Source organism: Ailuropoda melanoleuca, chromosome 6, assembly GCF_002007445.2.
Source record: "Ailuropoda melanoleuca isolate Jingjing chromosome 6, ASM200744v2, whole genome shotgun sequence".
Lineage (NCBI taxonomy): Eukaryota > Metazoa > Chordata > Mammalia > Carnivora > Ursidae > Ailuropoda > Ailuropoda melanoleuca.
The window spans coordinates 51,237,775-51,265,464 of NC_048223.1; the positions used below are offsets into that span (position 1 = coordinate 51,237,775).

At 46.2% G+C, this 27,690-nt stretch overlaps 1 protein-coding gene across 9 annotated transcripts in view; it reads right to left on the reverse strand.

Moving 5' to 3' along the window:
* The window catches only part of SGMS1 (sphingomyelin synthase 1), a 262,265-nt gene that overhangs the window by 53,076 nt on the left and 181,499 nt on the right, over nucleotides 1–27,690 (reverse strand). For 6 of the 9 annotated variants that reach the window (XM_034662373.1, XM_034662374.1, XM_034662375.1 and 3 more), the window contains one exon: nucleotides 11,100–11,261. The exons of the other annotated variants lie outside the window; for them this stretch is intronic. The gene's annotated coding sequence lies outside the window, so the exon portion shown is untranslated. The remainder of the gene's footprint in view (nucleotides 1–11,099; nucleotides 11,262–27,690) is intronic. 9 annotated transcript variants of the gene reach the window in all.

Below are 27,690 nucleotides of genomic sequence, written 5' to 3' on the forward strand. Positions count from 1 at the left end.
CCCTCCCCACCCCCAAATTCTGCACCCGTTAACACCTAAACCAGTTGACAAAACGTCATTTTCACATACAATGAGAACATTATGTTATCATAGCCTGAAAAGGGTAGCCTGGCCATTAAAAGCATTTCACAATCTTGTCAAATGAGCTAAAGATGTAAACTATGGGATTAAACAATTTAACTTCCAAATGTCGTATTTCAGTATAAAAGAGAAACAAGGAGCAAGGGAAACTACAGATTTCATTTGTAATAGGACAAAACATCACTCACGAAGATCAAAACTGGAAAATGACTAAGAATGGCAACTGTACACTACGTGTGGGGGGAAAGAATCTCTGAATAAGGAGGCTATTTAGCAACTAAAAACACCAAAATGGCTTTCCAAATTATTTCTGGAAACCGCATTATCACTGTAAAGTAGCAGGGGCAGTCCCACGGGCGGCTATGCCATATCTGGACCGCACTCCATGCCCACGCCAGAGGAGTCGGGCTACGCACAGAACGCAAGGTCCTCGTACCTCAGGTAAGTCCTGCTTGCGTGGACCTCAGGTATGTTCCAGAGACGCCCTGTTCATGAAGGGAACTTGTCGATCAGCATTCAGAGAGAAGATGACCCACGCGCTCTGGCAAGGGCGACAGGCACAACTTCGCTGAAGACACAAGCTCAAATTCATCTTCTATTTATAATCCTCATGAGCTTTTCCCTTTGGTATAAACAGAGCCAGCACTACAGAGCTAAGGACTGAAAATTACACCTATCTGTGAGCCAAATCACTTCATCAAAATAAAACCCAACATTTATTAAGCACGTACTAAGCATTCAACAGTGTCCTGGGCATTCTGGGAGCCCCAGGAACGCAAACCATGACTCCTGCCTAGCCAGGTTCCCATGTTCCAAAACCAAATTCCTACTCTTCTCCAAGCCTACTCGTCTCGCATGCCTTCTTCGGTTTAGCCAACTCCAATTCCACCCTGCCATTCACACCACACAGTCTAAGCAGGGACGTTCTCTCCGGTCCCATGCAAACCATTAGAGCCAATGCCATCAGATGTAAGACCCACAAGACTCAAAAGCATATTCATGTACTAATCAGAAACTTCTACTCACCAATCCCCCACCCTTGCATGAAAATATGTAGTCTGACCTAAAACGTTCAGTGGGCTAGTAGAGCACCTAGCATAGGACAGTCTCTTAAGAAATACTTGTTGAATGAGTAAGTGGAGAGAATCATGACTGGTATCGAGCACAAGAGCTCTTACTCAGAATTAAGGCTGATGGCTATCACTCACCACAAAGGAACATCAAACCAGTGCCCGCAAGAACTGGCAGAATAATGCACTGAACTTGGATTTACTTTATTATTCCCCAAAAGATTAAGAGTTTTGTTTCACTGTCCTGAGCAGTCATTCTTAAAAAGCGCTGGATGTCTCCAACAGTGAGAACCGGTGATCCCAGTTGGGCAATACCGAGAACACGACAGGTAGGATAAATGGAACCAAAAGTGCCAAAAGTGTGGAATCGGAGATAAATACAAGGAATATATGTAAGATTCAGCACAAGCAGCAATAATTAGATAGAAATTAGTTAAGACTGTCATAACCTTTATGTAAGGCAATGTGACACTTACCAAACTCTACAACTTATTTATGTCACAGAAATTCCATTTCTCAGACTCTGGCTTACAGACATATTAACCAGTCAAGATGTTGGTTCAGAAGCATTCACTGCAGCCCTGATTACAGAGCAGAAGCATCTAAACATCCTTCATTGTGATCTGGATAAATAAACGTGGACCTCCCACAGCAGAATGCGTGCGGTCAACTGGAGGAATGAGGCAGATCTGTAGACATCAGTATGTCTGTGATACACAATTATGCACAATTTTCATTCTAAAATGCACATATTTGGGGGGCACCTCGGTGCCTCAGTCACAGTTGAGCGTCCGACTCTTGACCTCAGCTCAGGTCTTGATCTCAGGGTCCTGAGTTCGAGCCCCACTTTGGGCTCCATGCTGGACATAGAGCCTACTTAAAAAAATAAAGTAAATAAAATAAAACACATGTATTTTGCTGTATAGATGGACATCCATGTGATAAGCATAAACAGTCTACAAGTACACACGGTCAGAGGCTATGGGACAATGGGGATGGAGACTGGAGTGGGGTGGGGGAGCATCACTTGCTTATATGTGATTTCTACGCAACAATCAGGTACCACTCTGTGCTTTTAAAAAAAATAAAGATTATAGAGAGTACAAGAGGAAAAGGAGAAAGAGAGGAGGAGGGAAGGGAAGAAAGATTACTGAAGAGTTCTCAAGTCCAGCATTAACGTTTGTGTTTTAAGATATAAATGCCCATCTGGGAAGAGCTGCCCAAGCCAGGCGGTCCCGGACTTCACCCTCCCTGGCCGCCACCTCTCCATGGGGCTTTGGGTCCCCTGCATCTTTGAAAACCCATCCAACCTCGCTGGCAGGGGAAGCTCTGGTCAGAATGAGAGAAAAACAGAGCAGCCACTGGCCCAGCCCCCTGCAGACTCTGCTAACCCACCCGTCCCAGAGCTGAGCTCCACCAGAGGAGGAGACAGACCTTCTGTCTTTAAATTCTCTGCAGGGGTGCCTGGGTGGCACAGCGGTTGGGCGTCTGCCTTCGGCTCAGGGCGTGATCCCGGCATTACGGGATCGAGCCCCACATCGCTCTTCTGCTATGAGCCTGCTTCTTCCCCTCCCACTCCCCCTGCTTGTGTTCCCTCTCTCGCTAGCTGTCTCTATCTCTGTCGAATAAATAAATAAAAAATCTTTAAAAAATTAATTAATTCTCTGCAACTCCTGAGGTTAAAACTATTAGACTGTTAGATTATATTAGACATCCATATCTATACCTTTTATATTAGGTAACATTTACATGGTAGTAAGCCTGGGAATTAAGAGCGGAGATTATATTTAATTGATTTTTGACCTGTGGGTCTTAGCTGCCACCAGGCAATCTCTGGGAAGAGTCCCCATGTACGACAACAAGAAACTGACCAACGGAATCTATACCCTTAACGAGCAACTCTACACCATGATAAATTCTCTTCTTGGAATGTGTGCAAGGATATGGAAAGATACGTGTGATGTTGTATCCTGCCAATTTCCAGCAAGCTTCTGTGCAGTCTATGTATGGCTTAGTCATGGTTTTGTGATGTCTGTAATCATAGACAGATCTACACAGCCAGAAAATGAGAGTTTAGGTCTACACACCAAACTAATGACAGTTACCCTTTAATGTTCCCACTTTCCTTCTCAAAATTAAGTACCATAAACACTTAATATTTTTCTAATAAAAGACTATAAAAATAAAAAGCTGTTTGAAAGGTGGATGCCCTCCCCCAGTACACACACACACATTCCATCTCCCACCCCACCCTCACCACAAACCCCCCCAACACACCCCCTTATCCTCTGTTATCAAGAGCAACCTGGAGAGGGGACCCTGCAAGCTGCCAGACTGGCTTGAGCAGACAGATCTAACTTACAGCTCCTTGCAAAACCAGCCCCTGAAATTGTTCTGGTCTCACGAGCTCCCCAGGCCTGTCACACTGGGCTTCATCTTTATGAGTTGCCAGTATTATCACAGGGTCACGGGAATCACATGCCAGCAACAACAGCACCATCGTACGCTGGCTGACGCAGGATCAGCACACAGCAACCTGTGTTCTGTAGTTCCCTGGAACACCTAACACATGCCAATCAAAATAACAAAGGTCAAAGTCTTCAGAAGCAGATCATTAACTTCAGCAAGAGTTATACACAAAGTACAACGGCTTCTAAGAAGAAAGTGCTTTCTGAAAGAAAAGAAAAGAAAAGAAAAGAAGAAAAGAAAAGAAAAGAAAAGAAAAGAAAAGAAGAAAGAAAGAAAGAAAGAAAGAAAGAAAGAAAGAAAGAAAGAAAGAAAGGAAGGAAGGAAGGAAGAAAGAGAAAGAAAAACGAATACTTATAGCTTTTATTTGCAGGTACTTTATAAGCTATAAAATTATATGATTCTCTCAGCAAAAATTCTAGGTAAGTTTATGGTGCCTCTATTTTACTGGTGAGGACGTGGAGGCTCAGAACGGGATTCCAGATTAGATCTTTGTACGATGAATTATCCAGAATTTCTCATTGAATTATTTGAGATGAACAAAGCAAATGATCCACTTCTTCCTTTTATTAAAAGGATTTTTGTTCCAATTCTATTTTATCCATATTTTTAAAATTTATACAGGATTTTCCTTCAAACTTGTATTCTCATCCTTGGCCTGAAGTTTGAAAACAATCCTGTTTTTTCAAACCATCAATGTTTTAATAAACCAAGACAAAAGGATGGTTTTTTTCTTGCATCATTTGAATTAAATGGTATAAGCATCACGTGAGTAAATGTGCCAATTCTACAGAGAAAAGTCTGAGACAGCACCAAGAAGAGAGAGGAACGTAGTATTTGTAATTTGGAGACACAGGATATAGAAATTATTTGAAAAAAATCACAATGGCTTTATAATGAATACCTTCCACTTTCCTTGGTAAAAATTATATAACTTTCACTTGGGCTGCTTCATGTGATTTTTTTGAATTGCCTTAAATATAAAATTCTCTTAATACTGTTTCATATACACACACACATACACATATATACATATAATTTTATACTATTAATGTGGATTGCTTTTTTTCTCAATAGGCACAGATGCTCTTTTCTGACTGGCATGTGGTCACGGCTGCTGTCTCTCACACACACACTTAAACTTCAGGCAGCCACGGGCCCAGCGCTTCCAGCGGGCGCTGGAACGTCTGGGAACATGTTTGAATTCTCCCTCCTTCTTTTACTAACAATGGTGACCATTGTGCGATCCTGGGCGAATTACAGAACATTCAAGCTTCTTACTTCCTCATCTCTAAAATGAGAATAAATAATGTCAATCTCAGGTGGCTGAAAAAAATTTTTTTGCCTTTTTGTTTTGAAACAATTTGAAATTTAGGGAAAAGCGGCAGTAACAGGACAGAAAACGGAGGTATGGCCCTTCGTCCGGCTTCCTTTCTGTGAACAACGTAGATGGCCAGAGTGTAGTTATCAAAACCAGGAAACTAACACTGCTGTGTTCTTCGTGACCAAGAGACAGACCTTATCTGCATGTCACCTGCAGTGCCCCCAACACGCAGCCGTCCCCGATCGCCCCTGGCGCTTCCCGGCCTGACCCCACTGTCAGCAGGAGGTACTCTGTAGACTGCCTCTCCGACGTGCTCACAACATCAGCTTGAGGTGTGCATTTCTGGCAACAATACCTCACAAGCGACGCGGGATCCTCTTCGGGGCATCGCAGGATGGGGCACATGATGTCCCCACTGTCTTATTACTGGTGATGCTAACGGCTGGTAACCTCGGGGAACTGTGTGTACAAGCCATGGTTCTGGCACACAGTACGTCCTCCACCAATGGCGGCTATGACCATGGCGAGGTTCAGGCTAAGAACACAAATCCTGGAATCAGGGAGATGTGCATTCTCGTGCCCATTCCACCAGCTCCTGCCACGCAACCATGGTGTAACTCCCCCACTTTTCTTGGGTGTACAGTACAGACAAAACCACCTGTGAAGTTGTCCTGAGGCCACCACAAAGTTTTGAAGAAAGCAAAAGGAGAAAATTTAGGTAAAGCACTCAGTGCCTGGAAGTCTCGAATGTTCCATCAAAAGGCGAGTTTGGGGCACAGCAGGGGTAGGCTGGAGGGCTGTGAAGTGGGGGTGTGGAGCCAGCAGCTCACCTCTCCCTGCAGCAGGCCCCACAGGACCGGCCCTCATCACCGCCCCCCGTAAGATCACCACCACCACCCTCACCCTCCACCCCCCGCCCTGCCAAGTTTGAGGCCCCCTGCACAGGACATCACATTTTCTTTTTCTTCTACAGCTGTGTCTGCTGGGTGTAGATCAGTGAAGAGGGAACTTCAGGACGCCTACATGTGGGAGTTAAAATCTATGATGAGACAAACCCTCCTTTTAAAAAACAAATCTAACCCCAAAGGAACAAGAAAATAAACTTCACACTAATCCTGAGGGGTCTGGATATGCAAGCTGAAACTCGAAACACTTCTCCCTCAGAGTATAGGAAGAGCCATAAAGCCAATCACGGCACTACAGCCTTTGTGGATTTAAGCTCAGCTTTGGAAAGCCACGTGCAAGCTACAAACACAAGAGAGCAACAAAAGACACACTTGGACTGCAGGACAGCCCGCGTTACGTCCTCCGCTTAGCTGTTAATGACTGAAGGATCAGAGCGATACATGTGTTCTCCGAGCAAACCCATCTGACAGACACCAAAGCTCTGGCTCCCAGGGGCCCTGGTGACCTCTAAATGACTTTTAAGAGCACTGACTGTCCAGAGGGCAGTTTAAGCCAAGAACCAAACAGGATCAAGAACCCAAGAACATGGGCACCTGGGTGGCTCAGTTGGTGGGGCGTCTGACTCTTGATTTTGGCTCAGGTCATGAGCTCAAGCCCCGAGCTGGGCACTGCACTGGGCATGGAGCCTGCCTAAGATTCTCTCTCTCCCTCTGCCCCCTGCCCACACTCGCATGCTCTCTCTTAAAAAAAAAAAAAAATCCAAGGCCCTTCCTTAGCATACTTCTGCTCTGCGTGTGAGAGGGAACTTCGGTTACTTGCTTTCTCACTCCTGCTCCCACCTCCTGGCAAGGAGGGAGGTGAGAACAGCTAACAGTACTCAGAGTTTACTAGGACCTCAGCTTTTTACAGACACGCTCGTTGAAAAGCAAAGCAATCCTACGAAAAGGAGTAAGAACGCCTAGGGACAGGTGAGGACCAAGGCCCCAGACATGAGCTGACGCGCTCGAGGTCACACACTGGAGTGGGGTTCCAACAGCCGGCTCCAAGCCTGTGTGCCCTACACTCAGGGGCATGCACCTCCAGGCGAGGATGCTGTCCCTTCCCCTCCCTTCACACTGTGGGGTAACGCTGACAGAAGATTCCAGAATGTGTTTTCAGTTCCTCAAAGTGAGGGGGCACAGTTACCACACACCTTGTTACCACTCACAAATTCTTCTCCTTTCTTTCCCCACCACCTTGGCAGCACACTCACGGGTCACCACCACTGGGGGCTCCTAACACAGGCCCGCCCGCCTCCTCCGCTCCTTGCCCAGGCTAGCGTGTCCACCGTCCCCACCCTTGCTCCGCAGCTGGGAGTCAAGAGCAGGTTTCCTGTCCGGAGGCCAAGCTGTGGACAGACTTCCCTCTGGATCCAAGCGCCCCTCAAGCTCCATCCGCCCCAAAGACCACTCCTGAGCAAAGTCACATCTGCAACAGCGGGGGTCACATCAGGGAACAAACCACTTGGGCAAAGGTATGCAAACATGACTGGGGTTCTTTCAGAGAGCCCCTTCCCTGGGGTCAAAAAGCCTCTCCGCTGTCCCCAGGTTCCAAGCTCCGAAGAGCTCCCCACCTCCCTCCCACTTACGCAGCCACGACCCGTTCCCCCAAAACACATTTACGTGTGTCTGTGTGAACGTGTTTACCTTATACCATCCCTTTCACAAGGGCTTTCCCTGCTCGTTACAGAAGCGAGAAGCACCACGTTCCCCTTGTGAGAGATTCAAGCAGAGACGTGCACGCAAGTGCAGGCAGGCGGGGTGGGCGAGGCAGCCTCCCGAGCCCCGGCCGCCAGGCACCCGTGCTACCGTCTGAGGTGCAGCCCTCAGGACTGAAAACATACACGTGCAAATCTAACCGTCACATGAAAACAGTGAGGGGGAGATTTATATGCTATATCACGCCATCCATGTAAAAGACAGGGAAGGAGAGACATACAAAAAATATCGCTTGAAGGCTTCAAAGCAGACGAAACCGATGGACCCCAGGGAGGGGACCTGGGTGGCAAGGGTGGGAACCACGTCTGTGCCCGTGGATCCTCTCTTACCATCTGAATGCAGAACCACGTGAATGCATCATCTACTCAAAATACTGGTTATTTAAGTCAAATATTACAATGGAGAAAATTTACTTATTCAAAGACCCAAACCATGCCTAGCGTAGAGCAGGTCCTCAACGGCTACAACAGAACAAATGAACAGTGAGTCTAACTAGTTCAATGTAACAGGAGTTGGCCCTCCAAGTAACCTACAAACACAACAACAGCAGGACAAAGAAAGGCGTCCGTGATCTGTTCTTACAGGGGAATGCTATCAAGAACAGGGAAAGAGGGGCGCCTGGGTGGCACAGCGGTTAAGCGTCTGCCTTCGGCTCAGGGCGTGATCCCGGCGTTATGGGATCGAGCCCCACATCAGGCTCTTCCTCTATGAGCCTGCTTCTTCCTCTCCCACTCCCCCTGCTTGTGTTCCCTCTCTCGCTGGCTGTCTCTATCTCTGTCGAAAAAAAAAAATAAAAAAACTTAAAAAAAAAAAAAAAAAAAAAAGAACAGGGAAAGAGTTTACATATCATCAGGCAACTGTAATGTTCTGAACACTTTCTCCCAAGACTCCTGTGAGCAGAGGGTACACACAGCCACCCCAGAGTCCGGGGGCACAGGCCTCAGGGACCCTACAGTGAGAGGGGCCAATGGCACTTTTATGCTCACAGTTTACCTTAAAACCACATATATGTAAATCCTGTGTTTTACCCTAGATTACAGTCAAGGCTAGCATCACACAAAAACCATCCCTTTTGCCCGAATCATCAAGAAAGAATATGTTTATCACGTTACTTCACACCTCTCGACCCACCAACTCATATCTGTGGGAATTCGACCACCATCATTTGAAAATCACACTCTAATTGAATCTTTCAAGTTTACAAACTGGGGTCATCGAAGTGCGTTACCCACGATCACACGGCAACAACGGGGCAGAGCTGAGACCTGGCTGTGGGCGCACAAGACTTGACCGATGCGCTTCGTGTCTGTCTCCTCGTCCCCACCTCCACCCCACAGGCCCAGTCACCACCAGTTCCCCCAGATAACAGCCCTCTGGTATCCCAGCGGAGTCCAAAGGCCCAGGCTCAGTAACAGAACTGCTCTTCTGTAGCCCTTCAACCACGCGTGCTCAGCTCAGTCTCGCGGTGCCCACAAAACACAAAATCTCTAACAAGTCCTGTGTCTCATTAACTTTGTATGAAGCTTTTTGTTTCACAAACAAAACTGCTTCTAAGCACTTTCTTAATTATTTGGCTGCACCATTTGCATATTGGCTAATGTAATAATTGCAGATCTGAGTTTTATTTACATGTTAAAACCAGAAGCTCGGTTTGATAACATTTGGCTAACCAACCATTTTGACTAATTAAATGTTTGAAATAGTACAGCTTATAGGGTAACATATTCCAAAATACACATTCCCCCTGATTTTACCTGACTCTCTCTTAATTTTTTCAAAGCAACTTCATATTGAAAAATTAGATTAGCCTATTTTCTATAAAGAATTCCTTGAATAATAAACCATTGTTAAAATATCTGCACTGAAATTATGTCCAACTCTTACACAAACGTTTGGTACTTTAAGTTTGTGTAATGTCCCTAAACCAAATGCATGCACCATGTTTTGTGAGATACACCTGTCCCAGGAAAGACACTCTAGCGGGAAACCAATTTTAACTGATGAAATAAAAAGTATCTTTGTGAGAAACAAAATACACAAATTTTGAGACTGCTACTGTAAAAATTTCCTGCATAGAGCATAAACTCTGAAGAATCACTTTACTCCCTCGGGGAATTTCAGCCAATAGAATGTTCATGTCTAGACATTTTAAAAGGAACTGCGAAATCTGACGTTTGCACCAAGTTTCTATGGGGGTGGAGACATGTCCAAACAATTTCTCTACTGGATCACAGATCTTCAGTTCCCAAGAAAAATTTCAGACATTAGGCTCAAATGAATTCCACTGTCACAAAAGTAGCCTGTGTAAGAAGGTCAAAGTGGCAGTGGTCACAGTCAGGGTTTGGTCAAGCAGTGGAACATGGAACAGAAGAACGCTGATGCAAGCACAGAATCTTCCCCGAGCATCTCCAGGATCTTGTCCACCATCTGCGAAATTCCCCAACATCTGCACAGCAAGGTTCAAGTATGAAGAAAAAGGCATGCTCCAGTTTCACAACAGATTCCAAAGCAACTCAAAACCCTTCGAAACAGGAAGCCTTCCAGGCTAGGAGACACAAGAACTAATGTCAAGTCACTGACGACCCCTTCTCATCCTTCGATGTCTCTCTGAACTGACCCGGACAGAGTTCAGACCTTCTCCTCACCCGGTGCTGCTGCGGGGGGGCCAGATGAGACACACCATATGGAAACTGTTCAAAACCAGGCAACGCAGCACAAAAGCAGCTGTCAAGAGTGCTCAAAGCACGGCCAGTTCATCAATGACTACACTGTAATGTCAACAGCTTTCTGCCCGGGGGACTACAGAAATAAAGCAATATCTAGCTGGGCTCCCTAAGAGCGTCTTATGATTCAAGGCCATAGTTTCTGTGTTTGATAAATCACACCAATCACTAGGGCTTAGACTTGGATCTCCTTCTCCTAAACACAACATCCTAAGGAAAGGCCTCGCCTTCCACCTAACCCCAGGAGCCAGGGAGGCCGCAGCCATACCTCCGGATTCTCCTAGTAACTTCACGCCACCAAGGCTGTCCTCCTCAGGGTCCCTGACGCCCCGCCCATCGACCACCGCGCAAAGAGTGAGGCTGCCAGACTCGTGCACCTTTATACCCTCAGCAGGGCACAGTCCAAGAGTTATTTCAGGAACGAGAGAAAGAAGAGTCAACAGACAAAAAGTAAATAACTGAATAGCAAACAGGAGAACAAAGTGTTGGAGTAACATGATATGATGCCTGAGATTTGCTTTAAAATATCACCCTCCCCGTCCCGGAACCACAATCACAGAGAGTTGACAGTAGTTAATGCTGGGTGATAAGGATACCAAGGTCGTCTGACAAGTCACTCTACGTTCTTAACAACGGTTTCGAAAAATGGTGCAAGAAAATGTTTTTCTTAAGCTCTAATTTAGAAGGAACCCAATTTGTTTTAAAAATAATACATGGACATACACAAAAACAGAAAGTGTCTGGAAAAAAAGAAGAAAATAAAAGCACCTACAAATTTCCGTGGGGTGGCTGGATGAAACCAAAGGGTAGGTCAGCAGGCTCCACACCACCACTAGCAGAGTGCCACCGCTCACAGCACACAGGTCCGTCCAGCAAGCCTCACGCGTTCATCCCCAATTACTGGAGCCGCCATGTCTCAACTGCACGCATCCTTCTAGGGTGGAGAACAGGATGACTTAACATACATACACATAGTGAAACCAGCACCTCTTTAATCACCCGCCCATAAGCATGACATTCCCTCAACAAAGTGCGACCTGACCCTGACTGTGCACCCAAGCGTCACCCACCTGTCACTGCACAGTCAGGTAGGCCTTTGTCCACTAGCTCTTTGCTCAGAGAACAAGGACATATGTCCGGTTCCTCAGCCCAAAGACACCAGGGCTAGTCCACAACAGAAGAAAGGCAAAAGGATCCGAGCTGACGGGGAAGACTGCGTCACAGGAGACACATGACGGGAACCAGGAGAGGCCCAAACCACCGCCTGGCGTTGACCAGGGAGACATGCGCTAAAGCTTCACTCGAACGGTCCACTTCTTCACTTGCTCTGACTTTCTTTCTAGCACCACAGGCGGACGGGAGTCAGGACTCTCTGAGAAACACCACCACAGCAGACAGGGAAGCAGGTTAAGCAAGGAGACTCTGTTCTAGAAACTCCACTTGATAAAGGTACTGAGTTCTGAGACCAATTACTTGGGGCAGCTACACAGACTGGCGATCTTTCCTGACAGCTGTCCCTCAACAAGAAAAACATACTGTTGGCAAAATGATTTTCTATCAGTATGGACACCCGAGATACGGCTAAGAGAAGCACGGGCCGAGCAGTACAGCCCCAGAAGATTTTGCAGGTGAGCCATAAAAGTTCACCTACCAAGCCAAGGGGATTCTTTTGATCTTATGTCCTCAGAACACTGGTCATGCTATCCTCCCAGAGCAAGATACTGATAATCCGAGAGTTCAGACTCCTGACCTTTGTCACCTGAGTCATACATCCTATCTCTCTATACAGATGCTACAAAAGCAGGGGGAAAACTGCCATGTCTGCCAATCCTCGGGCCAAAGGTGAAAAGCATTTCCATCCCCTTCTCATTATCTTTCCTCTCTCAGCTTTTAGCTTTAAAGAGAAACTTTTCTCCTTTTCTTCAAATTTAAATGCACTTAGCCAACATATAGTACATCATTAGTTTCAGAAGTAGAGTTCATTTGCATATAACTCCCAGTGCTCATCACATCCTGTGGCCTCCTTAATGCCCATCACCCAGTTACCCTATCCCCCCACTCCCCTCCCCACCAGCAATCCCGTTTGTTTCCTAGAGTGAAGAGTCTCTCATGGTTTGTCTCTCTGATTTCCTCCCATTCAGTTTTCCTTCCCTTCCCCTGTGATCCTCTGTGCTGTTTCTTAAATTTCACGAGTGAAACCATATAATTATCTTTCTCTGATTGACTTACTTCGCTCAGCACGATACCCTCCAGCTCCATCCACGTCAATGTAAATGGTAGGTATTCATCCTTTCTGATGGCTGAGTAATATTCCATTATATTTATCATGTAAGAGAAGCTTTTCTTAAAAACTGGCCAGTCCCTACCTTACAGATGATGCAAATTTTATGAGGTCTCCCCATCTTGCTCTGGGCCAGATATCCCCGGGCCAAATGTGCAACTGGATTGAACGTAAAGATCCAATGCTGGTAGCTAAGGCATCTGAGTGCTCGCCTCGTGAATCCCACAATAAAATGTCCGTCACGGGCCACATGAATTCCTCCTCCCAGGGGGATGAGTCAGGGACAGCAGCACAGGTGACGGCACAGTGCTGATTCTCGCCTGACACCTCAGACGATGTTCTCTACCAGAGTTTATGATACATGACAGGGCAGAATTCATCCAGACTCGACCAAGAATCACATCTGCTAGCCAACGCCTGTTGCCACTGGGCTACCCATTCACTTTCACACTGTGGGTTTTCTCAGAAGCTGTGGTCTTTCAATAGGTCTGGACAAATTCTGCTGCCAGGCACTACGAAATGGACATCAAAGTAAATCTGAGGTTATGTGAAATAAACACACACCAAATAACGCCCGTTCCTTACAGCGGCCTATGAACCTTGGTTTAAGTCATGTCTAACTTATTCCAAGGGCAGGAAAGCAAATCAAATTTGACCCCAACGTTCAGGCTGGTAGTGCCAACGCCGTTTTGTTCTAGGCTTTTGCTTTTCCTTCAACACCAAAGAGGGTGGCAAGTAATAACCGGTATGAATCTTTCCTGCCTAACTAAAAAGGACAATACCCTAAGTTAATGACTAGTTCCTAAAGGAAGTCAAGTAATGAACCAAATTAACAAACCCCTGTATGAATGAATTACACTTTACGAACGAATTACCATATGTGAACAATGCTGTCATCTGCATGGATGCCCTTTAGCTTTTACAAACCAGGGGGCGCTAGGCAGCGGCACCTGAGCCGGCTGGAGAGGAGCGCAGGCTCACACACCAAGGAGCTTCTCCCTCTGGTCCAGGGACATCCGGAGGCGTCACACCCACCCCCAGGTGGCAGCAACATCCACACCCTGCTCTCTCCTGCCACACAGCTACGTTTTTGTGATCACATCCTCAGTAACACCTCCGCGAGGGCCAGCTGGGACCAGCACACTGAGCACACCGGATGTGGGCAATCCAAGATGGGATTCGCGGTAAAAATCACGTTGAACGAGCTGCTGGGGTCGTCCCCGCCATAAATGGCTCCCTTCACCACTCCAGGGCAGGTGCAGCGTCGCCCCCTCATGACACAGGACAGCGCGTGGCAGCAGAGCGCCACTCCCTGCCTCTGGCACCGCAGCCATCAGCCCGACAACACTGCCCCCACCACCGGTCGACGTGCAACGCTTACCAAGCTTCGGTGACGTCTGCCGCCGAACCTGTTCACGCAGACTGTGCCGGCGGTTGTCATTACCTGACTCAATTCAATACTAACACACGAATTTGAGTCTGAAAACCAAGTGAGCAGTTGTTCCCATAAAAATGAAACTCAATGCTTTAGGAAGACGGGACAAACAAAACCAGCTGCCAAACGAGGTGCGTCTGAGACCACGCTAGTATTCAGAGGGAAAAGTCCAGACGGGCTCTGTCCCGGGCTGTTCTGAAGGAGTGAAGACCAAGCACCACTGGTGACACGTGACAAGTATGCTTCGTGAGGGAGCGACAACACGGAGCACCCGCGTCCAGAGACACGGTCCCGACACCACATCAAAGACTGGCCACTTCTGCACACCGGTATCTCCAAGTTTAATGAAATGTCTGGTGGGCATATGTCATTCTTTACTACTCCACTCTTCACTGATCCATCATGCAACCACAGGGGCCAACCGCACTCGCCAAGACTCTGTAAGGAACCCCACCAAGTTCCAGACTCTCGTATTTTCCCTTTTCCTGATGAAGATCTGGAACAAGAATGAAAGGGGGACAGTTTGCCCTGATGAAATCTCAGCCCCCTTTCAGTGGCCAGCGTCCTGAAGAGTCTCATTTCCCTAAGTTCCACAGAGCGGGGACCCAGTGCCCCCCATCTGGTGGCCAAGGTTAAACACCACCTCTTCTCTTTTCTCTGCATTGACAACCCCCCTTAGCTTGTACAAGTATGCCCAGCTCGGAGGTGAGCAAAGCCAGGGAAAGGTCAATTCACACTATATAGTGTCTTTCTTTTCCCCAGGAGACTGTTTCAGAAGACCAATCTATGTTCACCCATCTGTAAGTAGCAGAGCTCAAGAGCACACAAAGAGGAAGTTAAAAAAATATATATTCAGGACCATGGAAGGGGGGATATATTGGAACCAGAGAGTGAAGGGAAAGGTTAGTCTTACCGCAAATCGGTTACAAAACAGAAAGAACTAGACTTAAACTCTACCTATGATTTTGGAGAAGTTAACAGCCTTTCTAAGTCACTCTCCTTATATATAAAATGTAAGGAAACTGTAACCACCTACTTCATAGGATTAAATGAGATAAACAGTTGCAAAGCACTTAGTACAATCCAGGCACATAGCAGGTGCTGGATAAATCATGGCTGCCTTCAGTAGAGTAGTATCTTCTCACACCTAAGTCCGTTCTGTACCCAAAATGGCATTATTTTCCACATCTTCCCTCTCTTGATTTAAGAACTCAAAGCTTCTCTTCAAATCAGCCAGGTCCCCACACCTCTGACTCTCCAAAAGCAGCAGCTCAGAGACTCCACTACAAAGAAAGCTCTAAAGAGCGAGGTAATATCACTCGTAAGACATGTCTGCATCCCTCAGCGCACTCTCGGGAGCTCAGCAATTATGGGGCGCTCAAAATGTGAACATTAGCTGGCTGATTTAGGTTATTAAATTGACTCAAAATTACTGTGCACAAAGATCAAGAGCAACAAACAAACACCGATCGGTTTATTCTCTTTACATCAATACCCCCGACCCATTCTCCTGCAGCGAATCTCGTCATCTAAGATCTCTGTGGCTGCGGGACTTAGATCAAAGTCGTCCGCTCCGCAAACAGTAGGCAATCGTCCTAGCCATGGTCCCTGCACACCAGCTGGGAGTCCGCATGGGGCGCCCTACGGCTCACAGGCAGTCTGCAGGCGCTGTCATTCTCCAGTCTCCAGTGTGAGAGAAGGATCTCAAACCTTGGATCATGCACATCCCCAGTAAAGCGAGTTGACGACGGTAAAGGGTACAGGAGGACGAAGTCAGGTTGGCCGGGTCTCGTTCTGACACGAGTGCAGACAGCCGTGACACCACAGCCAAAATGAGAGGGGCGAGGACCCAGCTGGGGACTTTTAACAACATGCCAGCCCCACACACATCTGGTCCCGGCTCCGTCCCCTTCCACAAGAGAGAAAAATCAATGTTTAAAAGTTCTGAAGGATATGGTGTCTGAGCTTCTTCAGATGTCTGGGTCTCTCTGCCTCTGTGCACGAGTTTTCTTTTCTGGATAAACATCAATGCGGGCTCGCTGCTTCGAGGACAAACACAACTTGAGGAAGCTGCCTTTCCTATTTGCCGAAGACGACAAAACACGAAGATGACAAAACACAGGATGTGTCACCTAAGCAACCGTTCCGGTTCCAGAGGTATTCCAGATAAATCTGTTCTTTCCTTTAAGGAAAAGCTTTCTCCTCCTCAGGTGTTACTGATTCACAAAGAAGCCACGAAAAACAAAGGAGGTGTGGGACCTCTAAGGGGATAATGGGGACAGGACCTGCCTCAGAAGCGTAGGGGCGTCCCCAAACTGTGACCTCAAGCCCTGACGTGGGAATGTCCTCCACAAATGAGACATATTTCCAAGGCCTACACACAGAAACCCTTCCAGCCCTGGGCACTGGGCTCTGAGACACTAGCAAATACTTTACAAGACGGTCAAGAGCGTACTGCGTGTGTGGCTTTCTCATTCATAAAAGTCACAGTCCTGTTATTTTTCTACTCTTTTTGAGCTTCGTGACAAAGAGGTCTTTGGAAAATAGTCATTATTTACCTGAAATGACAATTACAAATAAATATGTACACACCTCAAACGGAACCCCCCACACAGACCGGATATGAACCATCGGATCATAATAGCTCCCAAGCACCAGAAGCATGCATCTAAAATACTTGAAGGAACTGGCAGATACTGAAATGTTAATTACAGACATGGAATTATCTGGAATTTTTAAAAATTATCAGCTTTTAAGTCAAAATGGTTTATGAAAGCTACAATATCATAATTTTGACTTTTAGGATTTTTAGATTATTTTAACACTACAAAGTTGTTCAGCCCAATTGCACGCCTTCTCTATGTGAAGTGAAGCCACCCCTCAGGGCCCAGAACAGGTCTGGGGTGTCCTGACTTGGAGCTTTCTGGCATCACTTCCCAAAGGTGAGGTTCTGGTACGTTCCTGCTACATTCTGTGCAACCAGCACATATTTGGTTCTCCACTGAACAAAACCAAGAATCTCAATGACTATTGTCAAGGCTGCAGACAGGAATAGGAGTAGCTGGAAAGGGCAAAGGGGAGCTCGGATCGACAGAAGGGTTTGCGGGTGCTGGCTGGTTGCATAACTCCATAAATTTACTAAAAATCTCTGAATGGTGCAGTTAAAAGAGGTGAATTCTATGATATGTAAAGTGTTATCTCAGTAAAGTATCTGCTTTAAGTGACAGGGTGATCGCTGGGGCTTAGCATTTTGATCGGGAATGGACAGCAACTAATAAGGACATATTCAAATCTGGAGTGTTAAGAATGTTCATCCCAGTGTCTTCTAAAGGCCTGAACATCAAAAGAGAAGATGAGCTAAACAACAGTACTTTCGCACAACATACATGGCGACGGTAAGTGATGGAGGGAGAACAGGACAACCGAGATGTCCATGAGGAAAGTGCTACAGCGACAGCAATTACGGCACGGCCATCCCCTGACAGCGCTGCGTCCACACTCAACTGTCCATCTAAAACTACGAGAGAGTACATACCACACACGCAGAAATACACGCAGGATATACGGGGAGAAAAGTGCTTGTCAGCACAGTGCGCCTAGCGGGACGTGTACAAAGATGTGTTTGCATGTGTCGATACATGCCAAATTGTTCACCATGTTTATGCTTTGGAAGGGGACGTGGCAGGGAGAGAGAGGGTTTTCCCACCAACGTGAAATCAGGGATTCCAAAGTACGGGCACTGAACGCTCGGAAGGGTTATGACCGGCTAGGTAGAATTTAGATGGTTATGTTCTCTTTAACTGCTTTCTCTTGTTGGAAAGGAAGGTTAGTCTGGGGGTCGAGAGATGGCCTAGTTTTCAATCCCGGCTCTTCTGTTTACTGGCTGTGAGATCTTGAGCAAATGACTGAGCCCCTCTGTGCTGCGGCTTCCCGCCTCGGTGACCGGGAGGGTGAGATCACCTCCACGAGCTTGCGAGGATGAACGACGCGGGTTACACACAGCTGGCCCCGAGAACAGGGCCCAGCGCACCGCAAGCGTCCCCAGGGGCGCTCATCAGCGTGTGCACCCACGCCTTCTCGGTGGGAAGAAAACACGAACAGAAGCTTTGTTTCGGCGTGAAGAGAGAGTATGAGACGAGCGACCCGACTTCTTGTTCCAAGTATGTGCACCGTGAGTGTGAGCAGGAGGTGTCGGGCACTGGGCGGAGACTGGACAGGGGTCAGAGCCCGACTCATGCCCGGTGCTGATGTAACCTACCTCCCCGGGGGCCCCCGGGAGGCCAGAGGCTCAAGATGTTGGGACCGACTCCTACGGCGGCTGCCACCAAGGCAACCGCGCTGCCTCACGGTGGCAATAATTAGCACGTGTGACCAGACCCACGGCAGAGATTCCTGAAACACAACGGCATCGGATAAACACTTACGCCTAATAATTGACCTCAGTGGGACTCGTGGCCTCATCGTGAGGCAGACAACAGAAACCAGGGTCAATTACCTGACTGCAGAGCTGGCAGCGGGGAAAATCAGCAACAGTCACAATCCAAAACCACACAGCAGACCTCTGCCTTCCTGCCCATCGCCAAGCTCTGAACAAGCCCGTGTCCCATACTTCTTGTTGTGGGAGGTACTTTAAACGTCAGCACCTTTCACGTCCTTTCCAAGGACGCCCCGGTCAAGGGGCACAGCACCCGCAATGCTGTAGGAAGGGAAGGACCTTCCAGTTGCTGGGCGATCACCATGGACCCAATTCTTGTCTTTCTCTCCACTCCCTGTGGGAGGCGTTTTAATCTGCGCTTTTACAAAGTAAGAACCACCAGGGCCTGGAGAGATCACCTTCCTTTCTCAGGGACACCTGTAACTGGCAGCACTGAGAATCGAAGGCAGAGACGTCCGTTTGCAAAGCCTCTGCTTCCCCACCCAGCTGCCTTCTGAAGTGCTTCACATTTTTTACTCCGGCGGCAAAGCATTCCTCCAAAAAGCCTGTACACCCCCCAAGTTTTATACCAGCTAACCAAACATACACGACACAAGCTCCCGAGAGGCCCTTGAACTGTCGGCTTTTTACAACGGTCATAGCTGACGTTAGCATTTTATTTTTCACTGGCTTTGTTTCTCCAAGGCTGACCCGTTCTCAACAGGACACCACAGTCTCGCCAAGCGACCATCCTCATCGTCGCTAGACAAACTACAGACACTCCTGTCGCACAGACACGTTTTTCAAAGTAGATTGCATTCGTCTTAGTCATCTATCCTCCAGGATGACATGTCAAAGACAAATGCACAAATGAATTTCTGTCTGCCTGATTTAGTCAACTTGATTTATAAGCTACAGCCAAGGATGCAGGGTTGACCAGGGCAGAACAAAACGACCGTGCCCAAGAAATCGTATGCGAGCTCCCTCTGACGGAGCTCGACAGACCTTTTTAAAACATCTCTGTTTATCGTTCATTTCGATGCGCTATTTGGAGAAGAAAATGCACATTACAGAACCACCATAAATTTGATCGAGGCTAATTACTGACATCATTCATCACTGACTTCATGAACCTACACTGAAATGGGTAAAATAAGCACTGGGATCATTCAAATACGATAGCTGGTTCGCTCACCTTCTGATGTCCAAGCATTTTTGTGTTGAATGCCGCTAAGCAGTACTCACAGAAGTCAGAGCTTAGCACTAGCTTTCTCAAAGATAAACCTGTTTCACCAGTGCAGGCTTTCACTTGAGCAAATTCAAATTAGCAGAATCAACTGCCCTCATACAACTATGGAGAGTCAAACAAAGCCATTAGACCTCTCAGCGCAAGTCAAACGGCATGAGAAAGAGGCCACAATCCTGCCAGAAATGAAGAGTTACTGATATTCTCAAGGAGCAACACAATTTGTCAACCAAGAAAACACTGTACCTCCATACTTATCCCCTGTTGGATACCATGAAAAAGCTTCTCACACGTATGAATAAGCTAAGTGTATAAATACAGATCACTTGAATTGTCAGGAAATCCTTCAACTCTTCTCTGGAGATATTTAATTAAATGAAGAACAAGCAAGATATTTACCCGGGACTTAGGCTGCGTCACAGTTTACAGGGTATGTGACAAGCCTTCACACACTGTTTCTGTTAACCAGAATCTTAAATTTTAAATGTTCAAAGGAGAAGCTTATTCCTTGAAGAAATTTGGAGAGAAATCCATCCTTCGTGCAGTCATTATCTTGAAATTTGATTTTTTAAAATACAGTCTTAACGACACTCTTACCACAAGGGAACAGACGCGATCACCTCGCACTGGGCGGTGTAGACGATCATATGGGAACACAGAGAGTTCACCCAAACAACGCTTGGCCACAGCACACTGCCTCCACATTCCATACGCTATACAACATATCGTGAGATGAAAAGGGCTATGGAGACAGGACCTGGAAGTGAACCGACTGCAGCACTGTATCGTCAGGCACGCACAAGTCACGCAGACGACAGCATTCCAACGTGAACCTTCACGCGAGCTCTCCATTCCTGCTCATTCTCCCTGCTCTTGTCTCCATCCATTCATCCCGCACACTGCATCTCAGTTCAGGTACCACTCACTGCAGGTGCTGGGGATTCAGAAGAGATAGGGCCCGCCATGTCTGGCTACCAGAAATGACATACCCAGGTGGCTAAATTTGGACGTCTGTAGACATGGCTGTTCATGAGTTCACCTGCTCTTAAGAGGCCCATAAATTGCTGAAGGCCAAGGCAAGGATAGAGGGGAAGGACACCTGCACCCATCCCTCCTTCAGAGCAGTCTTGGTGTAAGTAAGATGCTATGGGGTCCCCAGAGCTATGGGACATACTAGGATCTATGGGCATAATCATTTGTCCCAAACTACAACTACTCAGCCTTAAAAACAGCAGAAAGTATGGCCAAGTTTTCTCAACGCACATGCTTTTCTCATTTTTTTAAAAAGAACGCGTTTAAAAATCTTTACACCAAAATAAAAACAATGTTTTTAAGGAACGTTTTCAAACGATACCGTATGACATGAGAAAACACACTCACAACACATACGAAAAACAGCTAATTTCTCTAATTTAAAATGAGCCCACAGAAGTCGGTATGATAAAGACCCCTACAGGAAACTAAAGGAGGGAAAAGAAAGTGGAGGGGGGAGAGAGCACAAAGCCTCATGAAGGAGCAGACAATTTACAGAAAGAAACGCAGCAGGCCAACAAACCTATGAAAAGATCCTAAACCTGTAATTAAAGATAAGCAAGTGAAAAGCAAAGAGATAACATTTTTAACTTAGCAGACTGGCAGACACGTCAAAACCTGGTGATGGGACAGTGCCGGTGGGGGTGTGGTAAAGAGACAAACTTGGAAAAGAAAATCAATCTTGGTAACCTTTCTGGAGTGCAAAGTGGTAATGTCTGTCAAAGTTTACAATGCAGTTATCACCTGATTTAGCAATCTCATTGTTTGGGATTTAATCTACAGATAATCAGCGAGATGTTTGTTTATAAAAAGGCAGATTGTAGTAACTCCAACAGCTAATCACAGCTCCTCCCAGAAAACACCTGACAGTTACTAAAAACAGCCCGCGATAAGGCACAGGTGAAATCAATTACTACACATCCATATCCTGAAATCTCGTACATATCACGTCAGAGAGAATCTGTGTGTGTCGAGGGACAGGATCTCTAAAAATGTAATAGGAAAAGTACAAAAAAAAAAAAAGCCTACAGAAAAATATGTATATTTAATCCCTTTATTAAGCAATGTAAAAAAGCAGAGAGCCATAGATGCAGATGTGTGCCAAAACCATTTTTTCCCCCGGGAGAAATCATAAGAAATGCAATAATAGTTATATTTGAAGGGAGGCTTTTACTTCCCTTTCTGTACCTTTTGATACCATTTACATGTTACCCACATACATGCACTCCTTTTATTTTTAACATCATCTGGTACTTAAATGTAAGATTATGGGCAAGTATCTTCTCTCTCTTAGCACTCTGTTATTCAACAAAATCTAATTAAAGAAAAAAAAACAGAGAACTTAAAGTGTCTATAGGCCTTACCACCTGAACCTCCCAAAATGTATTTAACGAGTCAAAGAATTTTTAGGACAGCTCTGAGGCAGAACAGAACAAAATACGAAATGAAAGAGACACAGCATCACAGATGCTCAACAGCAACAAGGACAAGGCTGAGTATTTCTCCCTTTCTAGTGTTTCTGACTAAACGAGAAAAGACGCATGGCATGGAGTCAGGGGGCAAGAAGTCACAAACAAATCGAGCAGTTCCAAAGCTGTCACGGAGGAAACAATCTGGAGGGGAAACGTTTAAAGAGCTCTTCCGGAAGAATGACTCTTCCAGATTGACAAGGAAGCAGTATAAAGAAATGCAGTAGTAACTAAATAAAAACCCACTGCAATTACAATTCTAGGTTGTACCCAGTATCTTCCCAGGCATTAAAAAAGGACACTGAGCCTGGAGGTCGTCCGGCTGGATGGCATTTCATAAATGTGCCACCAATTCCCAATCACCCGTGCATTTATCCAAGGTTTAAGAGGCAAACAACAGAAAATTAAACCAGCTTAATCTTCAATAGGCCCCTAGTGGTAAGTCACAGAGATAACAAGCAATCAAACCACAGAGATAACAAGCCATCAAACCACACATGGCGGGAGGCACAGCGGTGGGGGGGAGGAGACATGAACCCACACAAATGTATATGTATCACGTCCAATTGCCTGGCTGAATAGAAGAAAACAAAAGTTCTTTCTCTCTGTGCCCAGGTATCCACTGAGTGTCTCAGCTACAAACTCACCCTTTATTGCCTGATCCACAAAACTGGACCTGGGTCCCTTAAACATGTGTTCCACTTGCTAGCTAGTTTTGCCAGTAGAAAGAAGTTTCTGGAAAGATGCTGCAGAGCAGAAGGAAGGTGCTGAGCTTCCCGGTTCTGGGGTGGCACCTGCCTCCTACAGCTTTGCAGTGGGGGGTCTCCAGATGGACATCTCTCCGCAGACAGTGCTCCCCGGCACCCAGCGGCTTCTGTGCACACAGCGGGTCACAGCCACATCCTCTCCAACACAGTTGGGGTCTGGACTCAGCTCTCAGAGGGGTGTGAGGTGCGGTCTCTTCCTTCAGGGGCCCCTCCCTGCACCCTAGAACCCATTATTTCTACACCCTATAGAGTTCTGTTTACTTTTTATTAGATAATCCATCTTTGCTCCAACCCCTTGTCATAGTTAATCATTCTTCTTAAAACTTTTTTTTGTAGTGTGTGTGTGTGTCTGTGTGCCTGTGTGTTTATGTCATTGGCCTGCTTTTTCCATTTGGTGGTTATTTTGAGGTTTTTCTTTTTAATTTTTCAGTTTAATTGCTAATGGCAAATATTACGGTTAACCTCCCACAGTTCTTATTTAATTTTTCCCCTATGTTTTCTTTTTCCAATTTTCTTTTACTTTTTTACTGAAGTATAACGGATCTACAGTGTTATGCTAGTTTGGGGTGTACGATAGGGTGAGTCAACGATTCCATACGCTACTCAGTGCTCAGCACACTAAGTATATTCTTAATCCCCTTCGTCTGTTCCATTGATTTTATCTTTTATAGCTAATAACTCTTAAACTGTTCCCTGCTCAAACTTCATCCCTGTTCGAACCACTGTCTGGCTTCTGCTCCCAGATGGCCTTGACTCCGGAGGCACCGATACACCCCCTTTACCTCCCAGCCCTCCTGCCATAGGTCCCGTGGCAAACTACACAAGTGAAAGAAAGAGCAAGAATCATTCCCGTTCTGTGCAGAGCTGCACAACCTCGCACCACCTCAGCACTCATGCTCAGTCCACTCACCTCTCAAAAATAATGGTAATGATGGGTCAGCATGCTCCTGACGGCGTCAAGTCGGGAGGATTTAGTGAAGCTGGCACAGGCACGGCATGAACCCAGTACCCAGCACATCTTCTCTAACTTGAAACATGCCTTGGCCTCCCCCACCGGGCGCCCTGATGCCTGGAGAGCCAGGGCCTAGACCTGCTGACTCCTCCCTGCTCCAGGGATCAAGAAAGATGAACCGTTCAGAAAACAAACACAGCGAAAAAGATAGAAACGAAACCCCATGTACCTATCTCTTACTTTTCACAATAAGTACTTTTCACAAGCAAATTCTAAATAAGTCATATATAAAAAGGGCAGAATGTACGAAGCACCATGACTTTTCAACTGTATTAAAACTGTTCTCATACTAAAGTGAAGTCTGCATTCTGGTCTTCTGGAAGGACTCAAGGAACCCCAGGGTGCCAGAGCGTCTCAGGCCCCAGGTCCTCACGGGGGTTCTGAGCTGAGCCTCACATGACTCCTGAGGCCTCCCTCCCATTCTCCAGCAAGCCCTCCCCACTCTAAGGCCCCTGACAGAGGTGTCCTTGAAGATGGGGTTCATTCCACTGAAATGGACCCATGTGCTAGACCTTGAGCCCCTCTGGGGCAAAGACCAGGTCATCCTCTTCGTCAGCTGTCTAGCCACTAAACGGAAGCAGCAGCAAATTTATTCATGACTGAGAACAGTAGTACCTGCCTCAGAAGGACAGAGGTAAGGCCTGACTACACCGAGCAGCTCTCAGTAAATGGATACCATTACAGGACATCCTATAGAGAACAAAACACACAGGTGTGAATTAGAGAGCTCTGCAATGATTTCATGCTATGAAAAATAGCTGAATGCCAGAAATTATGACTGCTCACCATTTGCTCATTTACTTGGTGAACAGGTATTTACTGGAGGCCTACTCTCTGCTTGGTGCAAATTTACCATTATATAAGCCATCGTATGAGTCAGGACAGTGATGGGCTCAGGGTAGAAAATATGAGCATGAAACTGAATTTTAAAATCTCTATGAGATTTCAGTAAATTCAGGAAATACTGGGAGCAAAAAGTCCATGATCCAAAGCTGATGGTATATCAGGAATTGATTTATTTTCAATTTCTGTATAGTCAAAATAGAACACTTTCAGTTGGATGTTCTTTTCAGAGCCTTCTCCTTCTCCCTCGTTTTGGTCAAAATGACAAACTGCAGGGAGCCCAAGAAGACAGAACTTAATGAGAACTGGACTTGTGCAAATGGTTATTTACTGAACCCTTGTGAACTCCCCCAGAAGATCCCTTCGCTGATTCCGAAGCTGCAAGCCCTCCTACCTCCCACTCATCCTTCTTGCTCTGGTACAGGGACTTCCAAGATTCTTCCCCTTCCCTGCTCACTTGGAGAGAGGACTGGCTTCTATCTTCGTAGTTTGGTGGCCACAAACATATTCTTTAAACAAACATGAAAAGTTGGACATTGGGGGTAAAGATGGCAGCAGAGTAGGAGGACTCTAGTCTACTCTTGTCCCACGAACACAACTAGGTAACTATCAAATCATCCTACAAACCCCAGAAATCGACCTGAAGACTGGTAGAACAAAATTCCATGACTAAAGGTGGAGAAGCTACATCAAAGAAGGTTTAGGGGAGACACAGATCATAGGTGCTGTGGAGAGGAGGCTGGAGCCATGGTCGTGGAGAACAGCCAGAGAGCACACAGCAGAATGCACAAGGAGAACGTTTCCCCATAGCCATTGGCTTAGAAAATGAGAGGGACTGAATTTCATGACTTCCAGCAACAAGCAGAGCTTAATGCCTGGAGTTCCAAAGGTCAGCAGGCTTGGCTGGGAGAGAGCCTGGAGGGTACTACACTGCCCCTGGAGAGAAAGCAGACAAACAACCTGGGGGCAGACAGCATGGAAGCAGCATCTGAAGAGTGGTTGGGACACACAGGGGGGGGATTATTTGCTCTTCTCTCAGTGTGGATCTCTGAGAGGCAGCCTTCAGGGAGGCAGACACCTCTCCAAGAACAAAGAAACTGGCTAAGGCCATTTCCCTACTCAACCCCTCAGCATAAACACAGGGCCACCTGAGAAGCAACACAGTGCTGACACAGGCTGCCTAACCTACTTGCACCAAGTCCCACTCCCCTGTGCTCTGGTGGTACTGCCCTTCTCAATCATGCTTGCCTCAGTCCCAGCATGGTGGGTCCTTCCCACAGAAGACCAGCACAAACCACTGCCCCCACCACGTCTCCCGATCAGAGAGTCCTGCAGGGCCTCAGTTCTGGTGGAGGTGGTGTCAGGGCTCATTTCACATGCAGACCAGAGCACACCCAGCTAAAACTCACCACATTCAGGCCAGGTACCAAACACTGCCCACAAAGGCAAAGTGAATCTCTGCAGACAACTGGCCTGAAAGATAGAGCAGCCAAAACACAGCTACAGAGCACATGTAGCACAGAGAGACACTGAGACACTGCCAGAAGCACCAGGCCCTGGGCACCACATGACTTCTTTTTTATAAGGCCACTGGTTTCAGGAGCAGGAGACACAACAGGCTTTTCTAACACACAGAAGGCAGAGACTTAGACAAAATGCCAAGACAGAGGCATTTATCCCAAATGAACGGACAAGATGAGACTGCAGCCAGACATCCAAGTGAAACAGATATAAGGAACATGCTTGATGGAGAATTTAAAGTAATGATCATAAGGATATTCACTGGGCTTGAGAAAAGACATCAGTGAGACTATTACCACAGAGATAAAAGAGTTAAAAAAGAATCAATCAGAGATGAAGAATAAATACAATAAAGGAGATTAGAAACAGGCCTGATGCAATGAACAGCAGGCTGGAAAAAGCAGAGGAACAAATTAGTGACCCAGAAGACAAAATAATGGAAAATAATGAAACTGAACAAAAGAGAGAATTACAGAACATGAGAACAGACTTAGGCAACTCAGTGACCCCTCAAACATACTAACATTCCTATTATAGGAGTCCCAGAAGGAGAGGGAGAGAGAAAAGGGAGCAGCAAATTTATTTGAGAAAATCATAGCTGAAGACTTGCCTAATCTGGGGAAGGCAACACACATCCAGATCCAGAAGGCACAGAGAATTCCCATCAAAATCAACAAGAGCAGGCCAACACCAAGACATACTGTAATTAAATTTGCAAAATAGAGCGAAAAGAAAAAAATCTTACAAGCAAGAAGACAAAAGAATTCCTTAACTGACAAGGGAAAACCCCTAAGGTTAGCAGCAGACCTCTCCACAGACACTTGGCAGGCCTGAAGAGAGTGGCAGGATATACTTAAAGTGCTGAATACAAAAAAATCTGCAGCCAAGAATATCCAGCAAGGCTGTCATTCAGAATAGAGAGATGGAGTTCCCCAGACTCACAAAAATTAAAGGAGTTTGTGACCACAAACCAGCCCTGCAAGAAATACTACAGGGGACACTGTGAGTCGAAAGGAAAGAAAATAAAAGAGAATGAAGGCAGGAAACACCAAAGCAGTAAAAGCTGATGTTTCTATTTAAAAAATTGGTCATGGAACTCACAAAACAAAAGCTTGTAAAATATGAGAACAGATTTCAAAAATGTGGGGAGGAGAGGAGTAAAGAATGGGTTCAAACTTAAATGACCATCAACTTCACAGAGACTGCTACATGCAGAAGCTGTTATATGCAAAGTTAATGGTAATCACAAATCAAAAACTAATAAATATGCAAAGAATAAAGAGAAAAAAATCAAGATAAATCACTAAACAAAACCAGCAAACCATGAAACAGAGAAAGATAAG